Raw genomic sequence first — 9,963 nt, forward strand, 5'->3', positions numbered from 1 at the left:
AGAAGGCCAGTCTTTTGACATTTCCTGGAAGAGGTCAATATTTAAGAGACAGACAGACAAAAAAATGAGAGAAATGCTTATAAGAAAAACTCCAACCCAGCAGTCTGAACTTATTTCCTCAAGCTTTGAGATTGAGTTATGGTTGTCTTCATCCTCCTCCTCTCTGCTATGAAATATACTACTGATGGCTGATGAAAAAAACTCGGCGTCAGAATTCTGCTTTAGCACTCTATTGCATGCACTCAGAAATTTCTGTTCATTGAAATGAATTCTATAAAAGAATGTTACAATGATTACAATGATACAGTGTAATAGACTTTTAACTGCTACATGACAGAATCAAATACACTCTTATGGCAGGTCTTTTTTACTTTAATGTTAATACTAAAAAGATTATTATAAACCATTTTTTAAATAACATTCTTTTTAATATTCTTTTGAACTTTTTATTCATCAAAGCACACAAAAAATGTATCATGGTTGCCACAAAAATATTAGGAAAGCACCAAATCAGCATATTAGAATAATTTCAAATCAGAGACACTGAAGAGTGGAGTAATGACACAGAAAATTCAGCTTTGCATCAGGAATAAATTACATTTTAAAATATATTATATATAAAATAGTTATTTTCAATTGTAAACCATTTTAAAATAAAAATATTATATATAATATAGTTATAATAAATTATATAAATATATATATATATATATATATATATATATAATATACAAATTAAATAAATGTAGCCTTGGTGAGAAAAAGAGTCTTCTTTCAAAAAAATGTTTTGATTCTTGCCAACCTATGCTTTTGAAAGTTGCGTGACTCTAAAGACATCTCTTAATTATAAACCATTTTATTGCTTTCATATGTGTGAAGAAAATGATTTTGTTGAGTCAGCCTTGAAGCAACGTCATGCAATAGAGACTTAAATTGCTTTTTTTAATATACTTATTTTTTAATGGTAAGGCCACTTCATGGCCACTTTAACAAACAGCGAGGCCAGAGTTAAGTGCGGTTAAATCCAACTCTCCACAACAACAAAACCACAAGTGGAGGATTTTGCTGAATTATCTGTTATGAAAGGACAGAGTATCCAGAAGTGATTCTACTGTATATCAGAGCCTCACAGATTTTGTGCATTATTTTGTGCAAAGACGCTTTTTGCCCTTCCTTTAGGCATCCAGCACCTGCATTGTTTCAGAGAGCGGTCTGATTCTCTCTCTCCCAATCATTATAAAGCTCCTTTATCATTTGCGCCGGAGAGCTCCTTTGACTTTTCTAGGAAAAAAAGCTCTCCTTTAGACTGGAGACATGGAAATGACCGTTCCACGCATACGTGAGTCAGTAAAGAGGCGTGGAGCTGCATTTATTAAACCTCAGTGCGATGAAGTCTTTGCCTTCACAATCGCTCCAGTCGCTCTCGTGGCATCAGGTTAGCTCTCATCAGAGGTGGTAAACATTAGCTCATGCATGTTTGATGGCTTTTTAATATGGCCATCGATACACTAATACTATCAGTGCATGCTACCTTCTAGCCAGAAGGATGAAAAGGCCCCCAGTAACCCGCTGTCACATTGTATAATTTCCTCATTCCCCCTGATGGTGCCGGTGGACGTCTAAAGTAAAAAGCTGCCTGATTAGTGATTAACATGTTTACAGGGGAAAATGGGTCCAGGCAGCAAGTCAACAAATGACACTGACTTCCCCAAGACAAATGGTTTGACTGCTGATGTCTTTTAACAATACGCTCCGTTTGCCGCCAGACTGCTCTCTGCGAGAAGAGGAGTAATGCATAAAATCATAAAAACTGACAAGTGTGCACTTTAATTTTAATGCCGTTGGCCACAGATGAATGCATTCACAATCAGACAATATCAGACGATACTGTTAGAAACTCATCGCGGGAGGCTAATGGCTCCCTTGTCAGTGCAGCAGATGCTGAAACATGGTGGGCTGTACTCTGGTGATCAGCATCAGAGGTTATTGATCTGTCATCATTCTCCTGAACGGTATGGAAATCTCAGCAGGCTTTTCATAAAAATGTTAATGGTGAAGACAGACATTTAAAATGGTTATTAATCATGTCACATATAATCACATTTTGTCACTTTTTTATGCTTAGGGTGGTGTATTTCTGAATTCAAAAACAGCTTGGTGAAGTGCATATGAGGCAGATGCAAGACACGTCTCATGTATTGTGTTTTTTAACCTGCTATTTTAGTAGGATTGAGATATTGTATTTTTTATAATTTTTTTTAAATAAATGGTTTTACTCATATATTTTCCAATTTAATTGTAATTTTACAGTTGTAATTTTCTAAGTAAAATCTTTTATAATAGTACAGTTTTTATATATATATATTTTCCATTTTTATTGTAATTTTAAATGTGCAATTTTCCAAGTTATCATTTTTTTATTTTCAATTTTCAGTGTAATTTTGTAAAAGTTGTCATTTTGTTTTTGACATTTTTATTCGTTTTTTTTAAGAAATATGTCTGCATTTTTCATAAATTTTTATTTCAGTATTACTTAAGTTATTTTAGTACATCAAGCTAAACTAAATGAAAATGAGAAATGTTGCCAATGCAAAAAAATGTAAAAAAAAAAAAAAAAAAGAAAAAAAACATTTTCATTTAACGCTTAGTAATGACATTTTTATGCATTTAGTTTTAGTAACTATAATAAGCCTGGGTATAAAAAAGTAATAAATTACTTTTTAATTAAAATGTACATGAAAATTAATGAATATGGCTGTAATTTTATATACAAACATTAAATAGTCAATAATGGTTAGAAAAAAAAAACGCCCTATGTTTCTCTTTTAGAGAATGCTAAAAGAAAAAAAAAAATCAAGATTTAAAAATGGCTGTTACCTAGAAACATAATCAGCACATATACAATCTCCAGGTCTACATAAAGCCTGTGGTATTTTTATCATTTCACATGTTCTTATTGTGCAGAAAGGTGGTAAAAGTTAACTTCTTAGCCTGGTAAGGATGTACACTCCCTTTCTTTGTCAGAGAATTAGCATAGCACAGTTACCAATTAGACATCAACACTGTCATATTATATTAAATGTATGTCATTGTAGGCTCTTGGATTCAAAGTGACAATCTGGCATGAGACTGGAAACGTTGAATACGAAAAGGTTAGAGGTCGTCTGAGGGAGCCTGTCCCATGGCCAACTGAGAGAGCAATTTCCCTATGATAGGGTCGAACTTGAAACCGTGGCCTGTGGAGAAAAAAAATGAGAAAAAACAAATCACATTTGCTGAGAGGTGAATCATCGTAGGATGGAGTTTACATTCATTCAATCCACTGGGGTAGAAGAAGTGCACCTCACGGGAATCTAAAACGGCCTTCTATAAAAAGTCATTAACTGTCGTCCACCATCTGACTCAGAAAACCTTTGCATGAGAGAGCATGGAGAGAAAAAAAAGACCCTCAAATCATGCTGGCACCATTACACCAGCTGTCACAGGACATTTATCTTTTAGGGTGGGTTTTGGCAAACAAGACTGCATTTATTTGATCAAAAATACAGTAAAAATGGTAATATTGTGAAATGTTATTACATAGCTGTTTTCTGTTTGAATATATTTAAAAATGTAATTTATTCCTCTGATGGCAAATGGAATTTTCAGCATCATTACTCTAGTCTTCAGTGTCACATGATCCTTTGGAAATCATTCTAATATGCTGATTTGCTGCTCAAAAAAACAAAACAGGTAATATTTTTGTGGAAACCGTGATACTATTTTTATTTATTTTTTTCAAGATTCTTCAATGAATAGACCGTTTAAAAAGAACAATATTTTACTATTTATTATAATTGGTGAAATTATATATGTATTTACTCACTTTTGATCAATTTAACACGTCACTGCTGAATAAATTTATTAAATCTTATTGACCCTACAATTTTAAAAGGTCGTGTACTTGTCCATATTTTACATGCAATTACAATGAACAGAGACTTGTGCTTCGAAAAGAATGTAAAAACACCTTAAAAGTATCATGAAAGTGATCAGTATGAAACATGCACTAGGTTTCCATTCGTTTGATGCCATATGACAGTTTTGTGAGAGAAACAGACTGAAATTTAAGTTGTTATATTCACTGAAAATCTTAATATCTGACCAAACTCTTATTTGCAATTTCATGAGATATAGTAGTATCTGATTCATGAACAAATTGCTCTTTTAAGTGATTTTCTCTTAAAAGAATAAGCAGATTGGATACCCAAAACTCATCAACATAATTAAGTCTTAACCTTTTGTGCTCCACGGAAAAAAAGTTAGTCATACATTTGAGTAAATAAAGACAGAATTCGGGTGAACTGTCCCTTTAAGACACAGATGGAGCTGGGTAAGATGTTTAAAATGCACTGCATTCTTCTCCGACACTCTCAGCTCTTGCCTTTGCGGATTGGGTGGCCGTTTGAAGTCTGCAAAGCTGGGCTGTGAGTGGATATGGCTTTGACCATCAGACGTGCGCGTGTAGAGGGTCTTCTGTTCTTCCTTTAACCCTATTGATGTATTTGGGTATCCATGGCAACCAGAGGGCCTTGAGCTCAGAGCTTGGCTTGAGACAAATTCTGGGTGGAAAGAGGAGCAACTTCCCACCAAAGTGCTACGGTTTGTGTGTTTGCCCCTGAAACGGCTCCAATTCACACTTAGTTTTTCCCAAGCCACCAATACAACAGCTGCGCCCAGGGCAGGAGAGCAGTGGGGAGGCAAAACACTGTCATTATAGCAGCCAATAAAACGAGAAGAGGCAGGGAGAGGTTAATAGTGAGCATTACTTTGCTCCTATCAGAGTTGTAATGTATTATTAAGGCAGAAGAATATATGTCATAAATCATTAGTGCGCGACGTGCCAGAGCACTGGGATGTGCCAGTTCAGTGAGGCAGCCACACAATGCTTCCTGTGACACCTCCAGAGCTCCTTTAACCGGGACAATGCATTACAAGATGAATAGCTACACTGTGGCGCCACAATACCACTCAGCTGTACTGTATTTTTCTTACCCCTTCCCACCAAAGCCACTCTCTGCACCCCATGCTGCTAACCAGCGCTTCTCTGAAGTGATTACCAGTGGAATTTAATTAGCCCCATAATTAGTCTAAGGAGGAAATGATGGGAACAGATGGAACAAATGCCAGGTGAGCCCTTTGGCCCTCTGAGAGGTGGGTTTGGGAGCATGCAGGACCCAGGGAGCCAGCAACCGCCTTTAATTAGACGATAAAAGGCGCCCGCACTGGGGGTTACACTTCCTGTCCTTCACTAGCGCCCTGTTCCATTCCCTCATTAAAAAGTTAGGATACCTCGACAAGTGGATGTGAGCACGTGTGGCTGTGTTTAACAGGGACGGGATTGTACAGAGTTCATTAGTGCTTGTACTGACCTGAGAATCCAGCACTGATGATGATGTTGCCGTAGATTGGGTGGGAATCAAGGACGAAGTTATGGTCTGGCGTGACCTACAAACAACCAAGCAGGGGAATGTTAAACATCAAGACTGGATTGTAATTATTTCTGCAAATATTTGACCTATTTGTACTCTGAACATGCACACAGCATGAATTATGAGAACTGTTTGAACTGAACTTAAATATAAAATGGTTCTTAAGAGATTAGCCTGAAATTGCTAATGAACAAATTGACTAAGTGATTTAGGAATGACAAACATTTAATTTAATGTCTTGTTGGGGTGTACGCTACCATTCAGAAGTTTGGGCTCAGTAAGATTTATTTTCTTAATAAGACATTAATCATTTTAATCAGGAAGAATGCATTAAATTGATCAAACGTGGCTGTGAAAACATTTATGATGTTACAAAAGATTTCCATTTCAAATTAATGCTGTTCTTTTGAACTTTCTATAAATCAAAGAATCCTGAAAAAAAACGTATAACAGTTTCCACAAAAATATTTAGTAATAAATATTTTGATCATAATAAGAAATGTTTCTTGAGCATCAAATCACCATATTAGTAATGATTTCTGAAAGACCATGTGACACTGAAGATTGGAGGAATAAATTAAATTTTCAAATATATTTCAATTGAAAAATGTATTTGAAATTGTAAGAATATTTCACAACATTAGTGTTTCTTGTATTTTTGATCAAATAAATGTAGCCTTTGTGAGCATAAGAAACTTCTTTCAAAAACATTAAAAAACCCTACTGACCTCAAACTTAATCATTTCACTTCTAAAGATTTTCTCTTCACCCTAAACAAATGTCATTTCTGACTACTACTACCACAAATTATTCTTTTGATTCATTTTGAGCCACCTGATATTTTTCTGTTGAAGTATGAAAATAATCAATACTGTGGTTGGCTGACACTGAAGTTGTTCTGTAGATCGTATCGAAGCAGACAGCTCTGTGCATCATGCTACTAGATAACCGTTTTATATGGTTCCACTCAGTTTCTTGCTTTAATACTGAACTTTATCTCTGCATGCTCACCGGTGTTCTGTGGATCTCCTGACATGGCAGTTTTTTAAAGGATTTAGGTTGTGTTGCATCATCGCTCTCCCTTTTTATGACTGATGTCATAGTACCTTCCATTTGCAAGCTGTTTGTATTATTTTTTCATTTCAGCCATCTGGATGGAAACTTTGTTTAGTCATGCAGAAGTTTACAGAGCAACTGAAAACTTGCTCTGAAAGAAATTAGTTTTTTTTTTTTTTTTTTTTTTAAAGTACTGATGCATTAAATGAGAGGCTAAAACCGCACTCCAACCAGATGTGATGTGATAAGTTTCCCACGACAAGCAATTTTTCTGTCCACACTGAATGTGAAACCGCAGCGTGATGCCACACAATCACAGCCAATCAGAACATCAGGGTTCCCACTTTTTTTGACCAGTGAATTTCCAGGACCTTTCCAGACATTCGTGATGACTGAATATGGATTTTTTTTTTTAAGAGACATCATTGTAGAGATTTTCATTTTATTACCATTTCTACATCAGGTACCAGGGTGAATCTGTCATTAAATTATTATTATTATTATTATTATTATTATTATTATTATTATTATTATTATTATTATTATTATTATTATTATTATTATTTTACATTTTATTACAGTAAATCATTTAAAGTTTTTAAATATAAATAAAATTTTAATTAATTAAAATCAGTACAATATATGTCCCAATAGATTTTTATATATATATTTAAAATCCCCTGATATTTTTTTCAGACTTTGGCTTTTTTGATACTCACTGTAACATACTCCAGAGAGATGACTTTTCACTATGAACAGGAAATAGACATCAAAATCAAGCGACCCACAAAATATCCTGTCGTGGTCACATCTGGTTAGGACAAAAAGTCAGATTTACATGGAAGAAATAGCTTTAATTGCTTGTCACCGTATCAGGTGTGTCTAGAACCAAAAAATCTATTTAAAACCCAACTAGAACCAAAATAAATGGCTTGGTTCAATTCCATCAACTGTCAATCAAATGACATGTCCGAAGAAAATTTGAGCCATGCATTCAAATGTCTTTCTTCTCTTCACATGAGAATGAAAGTTTGGTCCGGACACAGTGGCAGATCAGCGATGACACCTGAGGATGAGCAATGAAGCGACTCACCGTGTACATGCAGCTCTTCATCACAGCAGGCACTGGCACCAGCCCAGGGAGACAGCCGGTGACGTAACGCACGAGAATATCGATGTTCCCTCTATCTGTCTGTTTATCTCACTCATCCGGTTTGGTCTCACTGCCCATGTGTCTGCTCAGACACATGCACGCACACTATGATCCACAAAAACAATCTGACCTATGATACATTACGGATCTGTGATCCAGCACTCAGTATGCTTGGGGGAGCAGCAGATATACATGCAGAAGCCAGGCTCCAGCGACTGGAGCAGACATAATGCATCTAACATGACACAGCCATCTGTGCTCTCCCATTCAGCCTTGCTAAGTGTGATGAGAATGAAGACTCCTGCTGGGCTCTCCTTCGAACTGAAACCGATCCATAAGTACCAGGAGAACACAGACTAGAGGAGAGTGCTGCTTCTCTGCTTTTGTAAAAGCACTGAGGTCCATAGATCCATTCAGAGAGCTATAGATTCACTCCTGTTTGCGCTTGCATCTGATTCACTTGAACTCTGAATGGAGATGTGTGCAGTATTTCAACATGGGGGAATTATGGATTAATTAACAAAGAATGAAAACTATGGTGTTCAATCTCTGGTGGCTTTTTTATGAGATGTGGGCAGGCAATTGCATTAATGCAATGGTCTGTGGTACATATTGATACAGTGGTTTAGGACATGGCTATGTCTATTGTTGCCATGGAGAAGTGCTCTTTTAAATAAAAAAAACATTGGACAAATACAAAATCAGGCTAAAGTTGTGGTTGAAACTGCATTTTTTTAAACCTTTTTGTCACTTCTTTTTTTGTGTGAAACGTGTTGTGGACAGGCTCCAGGGTCATTTTATTCTATTCTATTATAGTATTTATTCATATTTTGAATTTGCTTTTATTTTATTTTTATGTTTAGATTTTTTTGTTTAAAATTTTCTAATTTTGTTAACTGTTATTTGTATTTCTATTGAGCTTTTATTCATTTTTATTTTAACAATTTTAGTACTTATCTCAAATAGTTGCCAGTTTTAATTGTTTGAGTTTAAGTTGTGCATGTAATATTCACGTTATTCTATTTTAGCTTTATTTCAATGAACAAATATATTTTTAATATATTTAATATTTAGTTTTAGTAAACAATAACAATCCAGAGTGACTCAAGATAGACTTGAACCTGAGCAGCACAAAGTTTGCTAACCACTATGCCATGGCTTCAATCAAACCTGTTCTTTAGAAGAAGAAAAAAACAGCATCCCTCCTGTTACTTACCTTTATTAGTCCTGGATACTCATTGGACAGTAGGCCGTATATATCATATTCCCCTTCTTTATGGCTCCATCTCTATAAAACATGGGAAACACTGGCTGACACTGTAGGTGCCTGGGATCTTCTCCTTCCAATAGCATACGTTAATCTTTACAACCTGCCCAGAAAGAAACTGACAGCTTCAAAGTCTTTTCACTCCAAAGAGCATATTCTTACACATCAGCGCTAATTGCAAATGATCCAAATTAAAAGATCAAAAACAGCATAGGAGCATGGGATGTTAATTAAAAATGTATATAAACATTGATATTCTTAACTCACTTCAGAGTAAATGTAATAAGCAGTAAGGAATCGTTAGCTCAGAATAGTGCAGCCTGTCTTCTCTTTCAGAGACCATAAAAATTCACCAGTGCACAAATTCATAGCTCATATATTGTTGTGCTCACCCAAGCGCAGTCTTTCAAGCCTGTGCTATCCTGAAAAATGCAATTCCAATTCTAGGTCCAATTCGGCATTTAACTAACACAGAATACGTTTTCCATCAGTCCTCTTGTGGCGTGTGACACATAAGAGATCTCTGTGGACTGAAGACTCTGGGAGCTGTTTATAGGATTGAGAGGAGAGTATGGTTTCTGTGCATTCACAAATAACTCACTTTTCATTCTGCCTAGGGGTGTAATCCAGATCAATCTGTATGTGGATCTGTGTGTTTCACAAGCTACGGCTGTCAATATGCCTTATATATATATATCCATGCTCCCATTTTCAGAATCTGTTTTCCAAACCCAGACATTTCACACTGATATATTGTTCCATGATGCCTTAAAAGAAAAAAAGAAGGCTAGTAAATGGATGGTTGGATGGAAGAAAGCAAGAAAGAAAGCAGGCAAGAAAGAAAGAAATTATTTAGGTAAGAGAAATGAAATGAAATGATGGATTGATTGATGGATGGATGGAAGAAAGAAAAGAGGGAAGTAAATTAATTTATGAGTGGATGGATGAAAAAGTGAGTAAAAGAGAGTGAATGAATGAATGAATGAATGAATGAATGAATGCATGAAATTAAGAGG

General features: G+C 35.5%; 1 pseudogene; it reads right to left on the reverse strand.

Moving 5' to 3' along the window:
- Window positions 1-2,672: 2,672 nt before the first annotated feature.
- Window positions 2,673-7,996, reverse strand: LOC109112220 (annotated as a pseudogene).
- Window positions 7,997-9,963: the final 1,967 nt, after the last annotated feature.

Source organism: Cyprinus carpio, chromosome A15 (genome assembly GCF_018340385.1).
Source record: "Cyprinus carpio isolate SPL01 chromosome A15, ASM1834038v1, whole genome shotgun sequence".
Taxonomy (NCBI): Eukaryota; Metazoa; Chordata; class Actinopteri; order Cypriniformes; family Cyprinidae; genus Cyprinus; species Cyprinus carpio.